The sequence below is a fragment of the Oncorhynchus gorbuscha genome, unplaced genomic scaffold (assembly GCF_021184085.1).
Source record: "Oncorhynchus gorbuscha isolate QuinsamMale2020 ecotype Even-year unplaced genomic scaffold, OgorEven_v1.0 Un_scaffold_1014, whole genome shotgun sequence".
Lineage (NCBI taxonomy): Eukaryota > Metazoa > Chordata > Actinopteri > Salmoniformes > Salmonidae > Oncorhynchus > Oncorhynchus gorbuscha.
In genome coordinates this window covers 156,399-173,972 of record NW_025745927.1, presented here as the reverse complement: position 1 = coordinate 173,972, position 17,574 = coordinate 156,399, and the positions used below count along the sequence as shown (strand labels likewise).

Here is a 17,574-nt window from a genome sequence, read left to right as displayed (position 1 = left end):
AGAACACACGGATATTACAGTAGGAGAGAACACACAACCCTGGGGAGAGAATACACAACCCTGGGGAGAGAACACACAACCCTGGGGAGAGAACACACAGATATTACAGTAGGAGAAAACATACAACCCTGGGGAGAGAACACACAGATATTACAGTAGGAGAAAACATACAACCCTGGGGAGAGAACACACAACCCTGGGGAGAGAACACACAGATATTACAGTAGGAGAAAACATACAACCCTGGGGAGAGAACACACAGATATTACAGTAGGAGAGAACACACAACCCTGGGGAGAGAACACACAGATATTACAGTAGGAGAGAAAACACACAGCCCTGGGGAGAGAACACACAACCCTGGGGAGAGAACACACAACCCTGGGGATAGAACACACAACCCTGGGGAGAGAACACACAACCCTGGGGAGAGAACACACAACCCTGGAGAGAGAACACACAGATATTACAGTAGGAGAGAACACAAAACTACTAAATACAATACGGTTGGATTAAACAGGTTCAGGTTCCACTAGATGTTGGAACATTGCTGAGGGGAATTGCTTCCATTCAGCCACAAGAGCATTACTGAGGTCGGCACTGATGTTGGGCGATGAGGCTCGTAGTCGGCGTTCTAATTCATCCCAAAGGTGTTCCATGGGTTGAGGTCAGGGCTCTGTGCAGGCCAGTCAAGTTCTACCACGCCGATATCGGCAAACCATTTCCCATTCTGTGAGCGTGTTGAAAGCCACTGATCTCCTCAGTAAGGCCATTCTATTGCCAATGTTTGTCTATGGAGATTCCATGGCGGTGTGCTCGATTTTAAACACCTGTCTGAAACGGGTGTGGCTGAAATAGCCGAAACCCCTAATTTGAAAGGTTTTCCACATACTTTAGTATATATATGGGTTGGGATTTAGTCCTAGGTTAAGGGTTTTACCTGCGGGGTTGGGATTTAGTCCTAGGTTAAGGGTTTTATCTGAGGGGTTGGGATATAGTCCTAGGTTAAGGGTTTTACCTGAGGGGTTGGGCTAGATGTAGTTCTAGGTTAAGGGTTTTACCTGAGGGGTTGGGCTAGATGTAGTTCTAGGTTAAGGGTTTTACCTGAGGGGTTGGGATTTAGTCCTAGGTTAAGGGTTTTACCTGAGGGGTTGGGCTAGATGTAGTTCTAGGTTAAGGGTTTTACCTGAGGGGTTGGGATTTAGTCCTAGGTTAAGGGTTTTACCTGAGGGGTTGGGATTTAGTCCTAGGTTAAGGGTTTTACCTGAGGGGTTGGGATTTAGTCCTAGGTTAAGGGTTTTACCTGAGGGGTTGGGATTTAGTTCTAGGTTAAGGGTTTTACCTGAGGGGTTGGGCTAGATGTAGTTCTAGGTTAAGGGTTTTACCTGAGGGGTTGGGATTTAGTCCTAGGTTAAGGGTTTTACCTGAGGGGTTGGGATTTAGTCCTAGGTTAAGGGTTTTACCTGAGGGGTTGGGATTTAGTCCTAGGTTAAGGGTTTTACCTGAGGGGTTGGGCTACCCCTAGTTCTAGGTTAAGGGTTTTACCTGAGGGGTTGGGCTAGATGTAGTTCTAGGTTAAGGGTTTTACCTGAGGGGTTGGGCTAGATGTAGTTCTAGGTTAAGGGTTTTACCTGAGGGGTTGGGATTTAGTCCTAGGTTAAGGGTTTTACCTGAGGGGTTGGGCTAGATGTAGTTCTAGGTTAAGGGTTTTACCTGAGGGGTTGGGCTAGATGTAGTTCTAGGTTAAGGGTTTTACCTGAGGGGTTGGGCTAGATGTCGTTCTAGGTTAAGGGTTTTACCTGAGGGGTTGGGATTTAGTCCTAGGTTAAGGGTTTTACCTGAGGGGTTGGAATCTAGGTTAGGGTTTTACCTGAGGGGTTGGGCTAGATGTTGTCCTAGGTTAAGGGTTTTACCTGAGGGGTTGGGATTTAGTCCTAGGTTAAGGGTTTTACCTGAGGGGTTGGGATTTAGTCCTAGGTTAAGGGTTTTACCTGAGGGGTTGGGATTTGGCCCTCCTAGGTTAAGGGTTTTACCTGAGGGGTTGGGCTCTGTCAGTTCTAGGTTAATGGTTTTTACCTGAGGGTTGGGCTAGATGTAGTTCTAGGTTAAGGGTTTTACCTGAGGGTTGGGATTTAGTCCTAGGTTAAGGGTTTTACCTGAGGGGTTGGGATTTACAGTCCTAGGTTAAGGGTTTTACCTGAGGGGTTGGGCTAGATGTAGTTCTAGGTTAAGGGTTTTACCTGAGGGGTTGGGATTTAGTCTAGGTTAAGGGTTTTACCTGAGGGGTTGGGCTAGATGTAGTTCTAGGTTAAGGGTTTTACCTGAGGGTTGGGCTAGATGTAGTTCTAGGTTAAGGGTTTTACCTGAGGGGTTGGGATTTAGTCTGGTTAAGGGTTTTACCTGAGGGTTGGGATTTAGTCCTAGGTTAAACCCCTTTTACCTGAACGGTTGGGTTCATTAGTTCTAGGTTAAGGGTTTTACCTGAGGGGTTGGGATTTAGTCCTAGGTTAAGGGTTTTACCTGAGGGGTTGGGCTAGATGTAGTTCTAGGTTAAGGGTTTTACCTGAGGGGTTGGGCTAGATGTAGTTCTAGGTTAAGGGTTTTACCTGAGGGGTTGGGATTTAGTCCTAGGTTAAGGGTTTTACCTGAGGGGTTGGGATTTTAAGGGTCCTGGTTAAGTAGTTCTAGGTTTTTTACCTGAGGGTTGGGATTTAGTCCTAGGTTAAGGGTTTTACCTGTTCTAGGTTCCTTTTACCTGAGGGGTTGGGCTAGATGTAGTTCTAGGTTAAGGGTTTTACCTGAGGGGTTGGGATTTAGTTCTAGGTTAAGGGTTTTACCTGAGGGTGGGAATGTAGTTCTCAGGTTAAAACTTTTACCTGAGGGGTGGCCCCCAATGGTTCTAGGTTAACAAACTTTACCTGAGGGGGCTAGATTGGCCAGAGGGTTGACAGTCCTAGGTTAATCACCACCTGAGGGGTTGGGATTTAGTCCTTTACCTCTTTAAGGCCTAGGATAGGTTAAGGGTCCCTGAGGGGTTGGGACCTAGGTTAAGGGTTTTACCTGAGGGGTTTTTAGTCCTAGGTTAAGGGTTTTACCTGAGGGGTTGGGATTTAGTCTAGGTTATGTTTTACCTGAGTTGGGCTAGAGTAGTTCTGGTTAAGGGTTTTACCTGAGGGGTTGGGCTAGATGTAGTTCTAGGTTAAGGGTTTTACCTGAGGGGTTGGGCTAGATGTAGTTCTAGGTTAAGGGTTTTACCTGAGGGGTTGGGCTAGATGTTGTCCTAGGTTAAGGGTTTTACCTGAGGGGTTGGGATTTAGTCCTAGGTTAAGGGTTTTACCTGAGGGGTTGGGATTTAGTCCTAGGTTAAGGGTTTTACCTGAGGGGTTGGGATTTAGTCCTAGGTTAAGGGTTTTACCTGAGGGGTTGGGCTAGATGTAGTTCTAGGTTAAGGGTTTTACCTGAGGGGAGAGGGCTAAATGTAGTTCTAGGTTAAGGGTTTTACAGGGGTTGGGATTTAGTCCTAGGTTAAGGGTTTTACCTGAGGGGTTGGGATTTAGTCCTAGGTTAAGGGTTTTACCTGAGGGGTTGGGCTAGATGTAGTTCTAGGTTAAGGGTTTTACCTGAGGGGTTGGGATTTAGTCCTAGGTTAAGGGTTTTACCTGAGGGGTTGGGCTAGATGTAGTTCTAGGTTAAGGGTTTTACCTGAGGGGTTGGGCTAGATGTAGTTCTAGGTTAACCATTTTACCTGAGGGGTTGGGATTTATCCTAGGTAAGGGTTTTACCTGATTGCATTTAGTCCTATTAAGGGTTTTACCTGAGGGGTTGGGCTAGATGTAGTTCTAGGTTAAGGGTTTTACCTGAGGGGTTGGGATTTAGTCCTAGGTTAAGGTTTTCCTGAGGGTTGGGCTAGATGTAGTTTAGGTTAAGGGTTTTACCTGATGGGTTGGGATTTAGTCCTAGGTTAAGGGTTTTACCTGAGGGGTTGGGAGATGTAGTTCTAGGTTAAGGGTTTTACCTGAGGGGTTGGGATAGATGTTTATCTAGGTTAAGGGTTTTACCTGAGGGGTTGGGCTAGATGTTTCTAGGTTAAGGGTTTTACCTGAGGGGTTGGGATTTAGTCCTAGGTTAAGGGTTTTACCTGAGGGGTTGGGATTTAGTCCTAGGTTAAGGGTTTTACCTGAGGGGTTGGGCTAGATGTTGTCCTAGGTTAAGGGTTTTACCTGAGGGGTTGGGATTTAGTCCTAGGTTAAGGGTTTTACCTGAGGGGTTGGGATTTAGTCCTAGGTTAAGGGTTTTACCTGAGGGGTTGGGATTTAGTCCTAGGTTAAGGGTTTTACCTGAGGGGTTGGGCTTGTAGTTCTAGGTTAAGGGTTTTACCTGAGGGGTTGGGCTAGATGTAGTTCTAGGTTAAGGGTTTTACCTGAGGGGTTGGGCTTTAGTTCTAGGTTAAGGGTTTTACCTGAGGGGTTGGGCTAGATGTAGTTCTAGGTTAAGGGTTTTACCTGAGGGGTTGGGCTAGATGTAGTTCTAGGTTAAGGGTTTTACCTGAGGGGTTGGGCTTGTAGTTCTAGGTTAAGGGTTTTACCTGAGGGTTGGGCTAGATGTAGTTCTAGGTTAAGGGTTTTACCTGAGGGGTTGGGCTAGATGTAGTTCTAGGTTAAGGGTTTTACCTGAGGGGTTGGGCTAGATGTAGTTCTAGGTTAAGGGTTTTACCTGAGGGGTTGGGCTAGATGTAGTTCTAGGTTAAGGGTTTTACCTGATGGGTTGTGGATGTAGTTCTAGGTTAAGGGTTTTACCTGAGGGGTTGGGCTAGATGTAGTTCTAGGTTAAGGGTTTTACCTGAGGGTTGGGCTAGATGTAGTTCTAGGTTAAAACCTGAGGGGTTGGGCTAGATGTAGTTCTAGGTTAAGGGTTTTACCTGAGGGGTTGGGAGGTGTCTCTGATGGTGTGCAGGACCTTCATGTCTCTGATGTTGTGGATGTACAGAGATTCCTCCAGACATACTATCAGCCTCTGAAACACACACAGGAATCTTCAGTGTTGTAGCTAGGAGTTTAACACACCTGTCCAGACATACTATCAGCCTCTGAAACACACACTCCTGCTCATCATCACATCTCACTGTGTGTGTGTGTGTGTGTGTGTTGTGTGTGTGTGTTTGTGTGTGTGTGTGTGTGTGTGTGTGTGTGTGTGTGTGTGTGTGTGTGTGTGTGTGTGTGTGTGTGTGTGTGTGTGTGTGTTCCTGTGTGTGTGTGTGTGTGTGTGTGTGTTCCTGTGTGTGTGTGTGTGTGTGTGTGTGTGTGTGTGTGTGTGTGTGTGTGTGTGTGTGTGTGTGTGTGTGTGTGTGTGTGTGTGTGTGTGTGTGTGTGTGTGTGTGCGTGCGTTCCTACCTGTCTGTTGAGCTTGACAGCCAGTATAGTGTTACTGTAACTATAGTTACAGATCTCCGTTCCTTTCTTGAAGTGACAGACCTTCAGCTTCCTAGGAGCCTTCAGACTGACGATCGCCACCAGACTACTGCTGAACAGACGCTCTACAATACACACATCCTCTGTGTCCGCTGAGCGTGCACACACACACACACACACACACACATTAGTACCACACAGTATAACCCCATTGCTCTAATATTCTAGAGAGCTATTCCATATTATAGTGATCCTACATTAACAGTGGGGATGATGACTGTATGGCCTGTGAGTGGAATACATGTCTGTAGTACAGGACCTTCAGGAAAGTATTCAGACCCCTTGACTTTTTACGTTTGACTATGTTACAGCCTTGTTCTAAAATGGATGACATTTTCCCCTCATCAATCTACACACAATACATAATGACATCACAATGCCCCATAATGACATCACAATAACCCCATAATGACATCACAATACCTCACAATACCCCATAATGACATCACAATACCCCATAATGACATCACAATACCTCATAACGACATCACAATACCCCATAATGACATCACAATACCCCATAATGACATCACAATACCCCATAATGACATCACAATACCCCATAATGACATCACAATACCCCATAATGACATCACAATACCCCATAATGACATCACAATACCCCATAATGACATCACAATACCCCATAATGACATCACAATACCCCATAATGACATCACAATATCCCATAATGAGAAAGCAAAAACATATTTCTTTTGATTTTACTATTTTTTTTTTAAATTTCTGCTAACTAAGAGAAAACTGTTTTTTTCTAGAAATGTTTGCAGATTTATACAAAATAAAAAGTTTATTTAGCATTGAAGGTCCCCAAGAACACAGTGGCCTCCATGATTCTTAAATGGAAGAAGTTTGGAACCGCCTAGACTCTTCCTAGACCTGGTCGCCCGGCCAAACTGAGCAATCGGTGGAAAAGGGCCTTGGTCAGGTCGACCAAGAACCTGATGGTCACTCTGACATAGCTCCAGAGTTCCTCTGTGGAGATGAGAGAACCTTCCAGAAGGACAACCATCTCTGCAGCACTCCACCAATCAGGCCTTTATAGTAGAGTGGCCAGACGGAAGCCACTCCTCAGTAAAAAGGCACATGACAGCCCGCTTGGAGTTTGCCAAAAGGCACCTAAAGGACTCTGAACATGAGAAACAAGATTCTCTGGTCTGATGAAACCAAGATTGAACTATTTGGCCTGAATGCCAAGCGTCACGTCTGGAGGAAAACATGGCTCCATCCCTACGGTGAAGCATGGTGGTGGCAGCATCCCTACGGTGATGCATGGTGGTGGCAGCATCATGCTGTGGGAATGTTTCTCAGCGACAGGGGCTGGGAGACTAGTCAGGATCGAGGGAAAGATGAACAGAGCAAAGTGCAAAGAGGTCCTTGATGAAAAGCCCTGAGGGCTCTGGAGCAGGTTAAGACTGGGGCGAAGGTTCACCTTCCAACAGGACAACAACCCTAAGCACACAGCCAAGACAACGCAGGAAGGGCTTCGGGACAAGTCTCTGAATGTCCTTGAGTGGTCCAGAGAGCCCGGACTTGAACCTGATCAAACATCTCTGGAGAGACCTGAAAATAGCTGTGACACTCCCCATTCAACCTGACAGAGCTTGAGAGGATCTGCAGAGAAGAATGGGAGAAACTCCCCAAATACAGGTGTGCCAAGCTTTTAGCGTGATACCCAAGAAGACCTGAGGCTGTAATCGCTGCCAAAGGTGCTTCAACAAAGTACAGAGTAAAGGGTCTGAATATTTATGTAAATTATTTTGATAAATTATCAAAATTTCGAAAAACTTGTTTTTGCTTTGTCATTATAGGGTATTGTGATGTCATTATAGGGTACTGTGATGTCATTATGGGGTATTGTGATGGCATTATGGGGTATTGTGATATCATTATGGGGTATTGTGATGTCATTATAGGGTATTGTGATGTCATTATGGGGTATTGTGATGTCATTATGGGGTACTGTGATGTCATTATGGGGTATTGTGATGTCATTATGGGGTATTGTGATGTCATTATAGGGTATTGTGTGTAGATTGATGAGGGGGAAAAACAATTTAATACATTTTAGAATAATTCTGTAATGTAACAAAACATGGAAAAGGTCAAGGGGTCTGAATACTTTCTGAAAGCAATGTATATATAGTAAATATATAGCCATTCCATATTACTGTAAAACAACATTAAGAGTGATGGTTATGACTGGGTGGTATCTAGTAAGTGCAGTATTTCATATATATTATATTATATTATATATACACGTCATAAATCCATATGATATTGATACTCACTACATTCATAAATCTGCTCCAACTTGTCCACAGACGATAGGGAGAAGAACTTGTAGCCTGATTTGGTTCCAACAGCTAAAGACCTGGAGAGAGGACACACACACACGTTAGAACAGATACCTGACTTGATGAGAGAGAGAGACAGGCTGGTGACACTGGCCTGACCGAGGGGAGAGAGAGAGACAGGCTGGTGACACTGGCCTGACCGAGGGGAGAGAGAGAGACAGGCTGGTGACACTGGCCTGACCGAGGGAGAGAGAGAGACAGGCTGGTGACACTGGCCTGACTGAGGGGAGAGAGAGAGACAGGCTGGTGACACTGGCCTGACTGAGGTGAGAGAGACAGAGACAGGCTGGTGACACTGGCCTGACCGAGGGGAGAGAGACAGAGACAGGCTGGTGACACTGGCCTGACCGAGGGGAGAGAGACAGAGACAGGCTGGTGACACTGGCCTGACCGAGGGGAGAGAGACAGAGACAGGCTGGTGACACTGGCCTGACCGAGGGGAGAGAGACAGAGACAGGCTGGTGACACTGGCCTGACCGAGGGGAGAGAGACAGAGACAGGCTGGTGACACTGGCCTGACCGAGGGGAGAGACAGAGACAGGCTGGTGACACTGGCCTGACCGAGGGGAGAGACAGAGACAGGCTGGTGACACTGGCCTGACCGAGGGGAGAGAGACAGAGACAGGCTGGTGACACTGGCCTGACTATGACAGTGTGTGTTTGAGTGACATTGGGTCACACGGTGTGTGTTGCAATCCCACTACCCAGAAAGTGGTCAGCAATGGCATCCACTTACACAGACTCCACCAGGGACGGGTAGAAATCACCAAACACCATCAAGATCAATGTATCAAAACACCACCAAGATCAATGTATCAAAACACCACCAAGATCAATGTATCAAAACACCACCAAGATCAATGTATCAAAACGCCACCAAGATCAATGTATCAAAACACCATCAAGATCAATGTATCAAAACACCACCAAGATCAATGTATCAAAACATCACCAAGATCAATGTATCAAAACACCATCAAGGCCTGACAGTGTGTGTTTGAGTGACATCAATGTATCAAAACACCACCAAGATCAATGAAATCAAAACACCACCAAGATCAATATATCAAAACACCACCAAGATCAATGTATCAAAACACCACCAAGATCAATGTATCAAAACACCACCAAGATCAATGTATCAAAACACCACCAAGATCAATGTATCAAAACACCACCAAGATCAATGTATCAAAACACCACCAAGATCAATGTATCAAAACACCCCCAAGATCAATGTATCAAAACACCACCAAGATCAATGTATCAAAACACCATCAAGATCAATATATCAAAAATAAACTACTAAATACTTAGTGAAAATAAATATATTTTAAAATACATTGATTTCCGCTCTTCTCACTAAACAGCAAATGATTGCGTCGTGTTATTATATTTAGGCCTAGCTGCCTGTTTTTTTGTTCTGAATAAAAGTGACATCATATATTTCCCAAGGCTACTACAAGGCTCCTTTTGCCTTCTTGCAATGCAATACTTCAACGTTGGTTCAATTATTAGTTTGAGGGGTTTTTGTGAGTTAACACACTGTTCCCTGGTAGGCTGTCATTGTAAATAAGAATGTGTTCTTAACTGACTTGCCTCGTTAATTAATTAAAGGTTAAATTTTTAAAAACTATGGGAGGCTGGGCGCTGAAGGGAGTTGAAGTTTTCATTATGCAAATATTCAACCAAGTTCAGCTCAAACTTACTAATCAACTACAATGACCATCATACATTGCGCCTGTTCTTTTCCATCTTGGACAAAAATGGATTCACTTTAGGTTTAGAAATTCTGTGCTTTTACGCCTGCTAAGTTAGGTTAGATACACACAGACCAATGATGTATATAAACCCTGCTGATGCTATGTATTGGCCATTGAGAAGCTTTAAGCCATATTGGCACTCCTCAGTAGGAGCAGTTCTCCATTGGAATGAATGGAATTCTACAGTATTTACAGTAAAGGTTTCAAGGACAACATTACATGTGTTTAAGTCTTTTTTGTTGTTGTCGTGGGGACAGTAGCATTAGAACTTTCCAAAAATGTATCATTTATTAGTCATTTCCTATGTGGACCTGACAGAGACAGTGGAATATTTTCAATGTTTTGGCAATTGAATGTGCACAATCTTTGGCTTTGGTATTTCCACTAAAAGGCGCTAATCATTTTAATGTAATTATTTCATAATGCATTTCATATAAACATTTTTTTAAAGAATCGAAACAGGGTTTTTTTTTATATAATGAACGGAAACGACCTGAAAAAGCACTAATCGCTCAGCACACTTAAACATTTAATTTTATTTAACTAGGCAAATCAGAACAAATTCGTATTCACAATGCCGGCCTACACCGGTCAAACCGGGGATTAGTACATGCGCATGGTCTAAAGTTTACGGGAGGATAAGCACATTCTCAAGTCAAGTTCAGTTTTCAGACTGTGAAAACTGGTTCACGCATGTTTAGGGCCATATTCTGTGAATGTGTAGCGTTTATACGAGGGCCCAGGTGAACCGTAGCTTTCTGGGCAGAGAGGAGATCTCGCCTTTTCATCGTCCTTTGCCCAGATATTGGTTCAGGTATCAATACACTTTATCATATTAAGGAATGATCCCCGCGCCTTTTGTGTTAGACAACTAGTTTATGCTTCTTGTTTATCCAAGCACTTTAGCTAGCTGGCTGGATAGCGTTTTAGCTGGCTGACGACATGGATGCTAAAGTAGGCAACATGATCAGACAGCTTGTCAGCTAACTAGCATCTCTCCCCGGCCCCCCTCTCCCTTCTCCCCGGCCCTCCTCTCCTCTCCCTCTCCCCGGTCCTCCTCTCCCTTCTCCCCGGCCCTCCTCTCCCTTCTCCCCGGCCCCCTCTCCCATCTCCCCGGCCCTCCTCTCCCTTCTCCCCGGCCCTCCTCTCCCTTCTCCCCGGCCCTCCTCTCCCTTCTCCCCGGCCCTCCTCTCCCTTCTCCCCGGCCCTCCTCTCCCATCTCCCCGGCCCTCCTCTCCCATCTCCCCGGCCCTCCTCTCCCATCTCCCCGGCCCTCCCCTCCCATCTCCCCGGCCCCTCCCCATCTCCCCGGCCCTCCTCCCTTCTCCCCGGCCCTCCTCTCCCATCTCCCCGGCCCTCCTCTCCCATCTCCCCGGCCCTCCTCTCCCTTCTCCCCGGCCCTCCTCTCCCATCTCCCCGGCCCTCCTCTCCCATCTCCCCGTCCCTCCTCTCCCTTCTCCCCGGCCCTCCTCTCCCCCGGCCCTCTCCCCCGGTCCTCTCCCCGGTCCTCCTCTCCCTTCTCCCCGGTCCTCCTCTCCCATCTCCCCGGCCCTCCTCTCCCTCCTCCCCCGGTCCCCCTTCTCCCCGGCCCTCCTCCCTTCTCCCCGGTCCTCCTCTCCCTTCTCCCCGGGCCTTCCTTACGTGTTGTCCTGGTTAAAGTTGGCGAAGAGGAGCTGGCTACAGCCGGTCTCCCCGCTCTGACTAGCCAAGTTCATGGGCCCGGCACCATCTAATCCAGCCGTGTGAGAAAGCAGCAGTCGGGTAGGTTGTGGATAGTAACTGGGTGAAGTTGGCCTGTATTCATGGAGCCATCTCACTGTTCTCTTGTTGTTGTTGTTTTCTCCGTCGCTGTTGCCCCCTCTCTCTGCGCATGGGCGGCAGCAGGGTTTTGCGACAGTTTCTTAAAGGGGCCCTTCCACCATTTCACAGGTTTGGTTTACGGTTGTGTTTGAGGATGGAAGAAGTGTGATAAATGACAATCACTTCATGGGAACGTCTCAAAAAATCTACACATTTATCGGAATCTCGTTTCAGTTGAAACAATAATCTGTTCAACGACCACTTTATACCAAAGATTTTATGAACTAACCCAAGATAGACCAGAGCCTGTGGTCTCCAATGGGAACACAAACATAGGTGGCAGAACAAGCAAGGAGGTGGGCAGAGATTTCCGTTGGGAAGCACACTTCCGGGCACTGTGCGTCCTCTCATCACCATGTTTGGTAGTGAGTGGAAACGCCAACCGGATGCTTCATATTTACACATCCGGTGAAATATCTGTCTCATTGTTCTGTGGCTGTGGCTATACGATTGATATTATTGATATTCTGCCGTACTTGTCACCAGGAGATGGCGCAGTGTGACAACATACATTTTCATAATTTCAGACACTGGACAACTGCCGTATAAGAACTGGAGACAGCGTCCAAGATGCCCGCCCGTTGTTGTCAAGGTAATGTAATGTACTGTAATGTAATGTACTCAAATCAAATTGTACTTGTTACATGCCTTGAATACAACAGGTGTAGTAGACCTCACAGTGAAATGCTGAATACAACAGGTGTAGTAGACCTTACAGTGAAATGCTGAATACAACAGGTGTAGTAGACCTCACAGTGAAATGCTGAATACAACAGGTGTAGTAGACCTTACAGTGAAATGCTGAATACAACAGGTGTAGTAGACCTTACAGTGAAATGCTGAATACAACAGGTGTAGTAGACCTTACAGTGAAATGCTGAATACAACAGGTGTAGTAGACCTCACAGTGAAATGCTGAATACAACAGGTGTAGTAGACCTCACAGTGAAATGCTGAATACAACAGGTGTAGTAGACCTTACAGTGAAATGCTGAATACAACAGGTGTAGTAGACCTTACAGTGAAATGCTGAATACAACAGGTATAGTAGACCTTACCGTGAAGATTGCTGAATACAACAGTGAAATGCTGTACAACAGGTAGACCTCACAGTGAAATGCTGAATACAACAGGTGTGTAGTAGACCTCACAGTGAAATGCTGAATACAACAGGTGTAGTAGACCTTACAGTGAAATGCTGAATACAACAGGTGTAGTAGACCTTACAGTGAAATGCTGAGTACAACAGGTATAGTAGACCTTACAGTGAAATACTGAAATGCCTTACAGTGAAATTACTGAATACAAAGAGGTGGGGTTTCAGGTGTAGTAGACCTCCGGTGAAATGCAAGCCCTTTACCAACAAAGCAACATTTTTCAGAAGTAAGACACTTTTTCCACATGTTGTTACGTTACAACATTATTCTAAAATGTATTAAATTGTTTTTTCCTCATCAATCTACACACAATACCCCATAATGACAAAGCAAAAACAGGTTTTAGAATTTTTTGGCAAATGTATTAAAAATTGTAAAAACTAAAATATGACATTTACTTAAGTATTCAGACCTTTTACTCAGTACTTTGTTGAAGCACCTTTACCAGCGATTACAGCCTTGAGGATTCTTTGGGTATGACACTACAAGCTTGGCAAACCTATACTTGGGGGAGTTTCTCCCATTCTTCTGTGCAGATCCTCACAAGCTCTGTCAGGTTGGATGGGGAGCATTGCTGCACAGCTATTTTCAGGTCTCCAGAGGTGTTCGATCGGGTTCAAGTCCGGGCTCTGGCTGGCCCACTCAAGGACATTCAGAGATTGTCCCGAAGCCACACCTGGCTGTATGCTTAGGGTCATTGTCCTGTTGGAAGGTGAACCTTCGCCCCAGTCTGAGGTTCTGGATCAGGTTTTCAATAAGGATCTCTCTGTACTTTGCTCCGTTCATCTTTCCCTCGATCCTGACTAGTCTCCCAGTCCCTGCCGCTGAAAAACATCCCCACAGCATGGTGATGCCACCACCATGCTTCACCGTAGGGATGGTACCAGGTTTCTTCCAGACATGACGCTTGGCATTTAGGCCAAAAAGTTCCATCTTGGTTTCATCAGACCAGAGAATCTTGAGTCTTTAGGTGCCTTTGGCAAACTCCAAGCGGGCTGTCATGTACCTTTTACTGAGGAGTGGCTTCTGTCTGGCCACTCCACGATAAAGGCCTTATTGGTAGAGTGCTGCAGAGATGGTTATCCTTTTGGAAGGTTCTACCGTCTCCACAGAGGAACTCTGGAGCTCTATCAGAGTGACCTTCAGGTTCATGGTCACCTCCCTGACCAAGGCCCTTCTTCCCCGATTGCTCAGTTTGGTCGGGCGGCCAGCTCTAGGAAGAGTCTAGGCGGTTCCACTGTGTTCTTGGGGACCTTCAAGGCTACAGGAATGTTTTAGTACCCTTTCCCAGATCTGTGCATCGACACAATTCTGTCTCTGAACTCTACGGACAATTACTTCGACCACATGGCTTGGTTTTTGCTTTGAAATGCTCTGTCAACTGTTGGAATTTACCACAGGTGGACTCCAATCAAGTTGTAGAAACATCTCTAGGATGACCAATGGAAACAGGATGCAACTGAGTTAAAGGTCGAGTCCCATAACAAAGGGTGTGATGTAAATAAGGTATGTTTCAAAAAAAAAAAGATTCATATATTTGCTCTAATTTCTAAAAACCTTTTTTCTCTGTAATTATGGGCTATTGAGTGTAGATTGCAGAGGATTTTATTTAATCAATTTTAGAATAAGGCTGTAACGTAAAACAATTTGGAAAAAGTCAAGGGGTCTGAATACTTTCCGAATGCCCTGTATATTATATATATATATATATATATATATATATATATATATATATATATATATATATACTGTATGTGAAGGAATGTGAATGTATGCCTTTCATAACAATGCAGAGTTAAAAAGTTAGACAAATTAAAACATGGTTAGCAGATGTTAATGGTCACATGGTTAGCAGATGTTATTGGTCACATGGTTAGCAGATGTTATTGGTCACATGGTTAGCAGATGTTATTGGTCACATGGTTAGCAGATGTTAATGGTCACATGGTTAGCAGATGTTAATGGTCACATGGTTAACAGATGTTAATGGTCACATGGTTAGCAGATGTTAATGGTCACATGGTTAGCAGATGTTAATGGTCACATGGTTAGCAGATGTTAATGGTCACATGGTTAGCAAATCTACCAAGACCGTGGCCGTCCCTCTAAACTTTCAGCTCATACAAGGAGAAGACTGATCAGAGATGCAGCCAAGGGGCCCATGATCATTCTGGATGAACTGCAGAGATCTACAGCTGAGGTGGGAGACTCTGTCCATAGGACAACAATCAGTCGTATATTGCACAAATCTGGCCTTTATGGAAGAGCGGCAAGAAGAAAGCCATTTCTTAAAGATATCCATAAAAAGTGTCGTTTAAAGTTTGCCACAAGCCACCTGGGAGACACACCAAACATGTGGAAGAAGGTGCTCTGGTCAGATGAAACCAAAATTGAACTTTTTGGCAACAATGCAAAACGTTATGTTTGGCGTAAAAGCAACACAGCTCATCACCCTGAACACACCATCCCCACTGTCAAACATGGTGGTGGCAGCATCATGGTTTGGGCCTGCTTTTCTTCAACAGGGACAGGGAAGATGGTTAAAATTGATGGGAAGATGGATGGAGCCAAATACAGGACCATTCTGGAAGAAAACCTGATGGAGTCTGAAAAAGACCTGAGACTGGGACGGAGATTTGTCTTCCAACAAGACAATGATCCAAAACATAAAGCAAAATCTACAATGGAATGGTTAAAAAATAAACATATCCAGGTGTTAGAATGGCCAAGTCAAAGTCCAGGCCTGAATCCAATCGAGAATCTGTGGAAAGAACTGAAAACTGCTGTTCACAAATGCTCTCCATCCAACCTCACTGAGCTCGAGCTGTTTTGCAAGGAGGAATGGGAAAAAATGTCAGTCTCTCGATGTGCAAAACTGATAGAGACATACCCCAAGCGACTTACAGCTGTAATCGCAGCAAAAGGTGGCGCTACAAAGTATTAACTTAAGGGGGCTGAATAATTTTGCACTCCCAATTTTTCAGTTTTTGATTTGTTAAAAAAGTTTGAAATATCCAATAAATGTCGTTCCACTTCATGATTGTGTCCCACTTGTTGTTGATTCTTCACAAAAAAATACAGTTTTATATCTTTATGTTTGAAGCCTGAATTGTGGCAAAAGGTCGCAAAGTTCAAGGGGGCCGAATACTTTCGCAAGGCACTGTACACATGGTTAGCAGATGTTAATTATCACATACACATGGTTAGCAGATGTTAATGGTCACATGGTTAGCAGATGTTAATGGTCACATGGTTAGCAGATGTTAATGGTCACATGGTTAGCAGATGGCAATGGTCACATGGTTAGCAGATGTTATTGGTCACATGGTTAGCAGATGTTAATGGTCACATGGTTAGCAGATGTTAATGGTCACATGGTTAGCAGATGTTAATGGTCACATGGTTAGCAGATGTTAATGGTCACATGGTTAGCAGATGTTAATGGTCAATGGTCACATGGTTAGCAGATGTTATTGGTCACATACACATGGTTAGCAGATGTTAATGGTCACATGGTTAGCAGGTGTTAATGGTCACATGGTTAGCAGATGTTAATGGTCACATACACATGGTTAGCAGATGTTAATAGTCACATACACATGGTTAGCAGATGTTAATGGTCACATACACATGGTTAGCAGATGTTAATGGTCACGTACACATGGTTAGCAGATGTTAATGGTCACGTACACATGGTTAGCAGATGTTAATGGTCACGTACATGGTTAGCAGATGTTAATGGTCACATGGTTAGCAGATGTTAATGGTCACATACACATGGTTAGCAGATGTTAATGGTCACATGGTTAGCAGATGTTAATGGTCACATGGTTAGCAGATGTTAATGGTCACATACACATGGTTAGCAGATGTTATTGGTCACATACACATGGTTAGCAGATGTTATTGGTCACATGGTTAGCAGATGTTAATGGTCACATACACATGGTTAGCAGATGTTAATGGTCATATACACATGGTTAGCAGGTGTTAATGGTCACATGGTTAGCAGATGTTAATGGTCACACACATGGTTAGCAGATGTTAATGGTCACATGGTTAGCAGATGTTAATGGTCACATGGTTAGCAGATGTTAATGGTCACGTCACATGGTTAGCAGATGTTAATGGTCACATGGTTAGCAGATGTTAATGGTCACATACACATGGTTAGCAGATGTTAATGGTCACATGGTTGTTAATGGTCAGGTGTTAATGGTCACATGGTTAGCAGATGTTAATGGTCACATACACATGGTTAGCAGATGTTATTGGTCACATGGTTAGCAGATGTTAATGGTCACATACACATGGTTAGCAGATGTTAATGGTCACATACACATGGTTAGCAGATGTTAATGGTCACATGGTAACACATGGTTAGCAGGTGTTAATGGTCACATGGTTAGCAGGTGTTAATGGTCACATGGTTAGCAGATGTTATTGGTCACATGGTTAGCAGATGTTATTGGTCACATGGTTAGCAGATGTTAATGGTCACATGGTTAGCAGATGGTAATGGTCACATACACATGGTTAGCAGATGTTAATGGTCATATACACATGGTTAGCAGGTGTTAATGGTCACATGGTTAGCAGATGGTAATGGTCACATGCACATGGTTAGCAGATGTTAATGGTCACATGGTTAGCAGATGTTATTGGTCACATGGTTAGCAGATGTTAATGGTCACATGGTTAGCAGATGTTAATGGTCACATACACATGGTTAGCAGATGTTAATGGTCACATACACATGGTTAGCAGATGTTATTGGTCACATGGTTAGCAGATGTTATTGGTCACATGGTTAGCAGATGTTAATGGTCACATGGTTAGCAGATGTTAATGGTCACATACACATGGTTAGCAGATGTTAATGGTCACATACACGTGGTTAGCAGATGTTAATGGTCACATACACGTGGTTAGCAGATGTTAATGGTCACAT

At 44.6% G+C, this 17,574-nt stretch overlaps 1 pseudogene; it reads right to left on the bottom strand.

The window, feature by feature from the left end:
* LOC124020992 overlaps positions 1-11,662 on the bottom strand; it is a 42,047-nt pseudogene extending 30,385 nt beyond the window's left edge.
* Between the last annotated feature and the right edge of the window lie 5,912 nt (positions 11,663-17,574).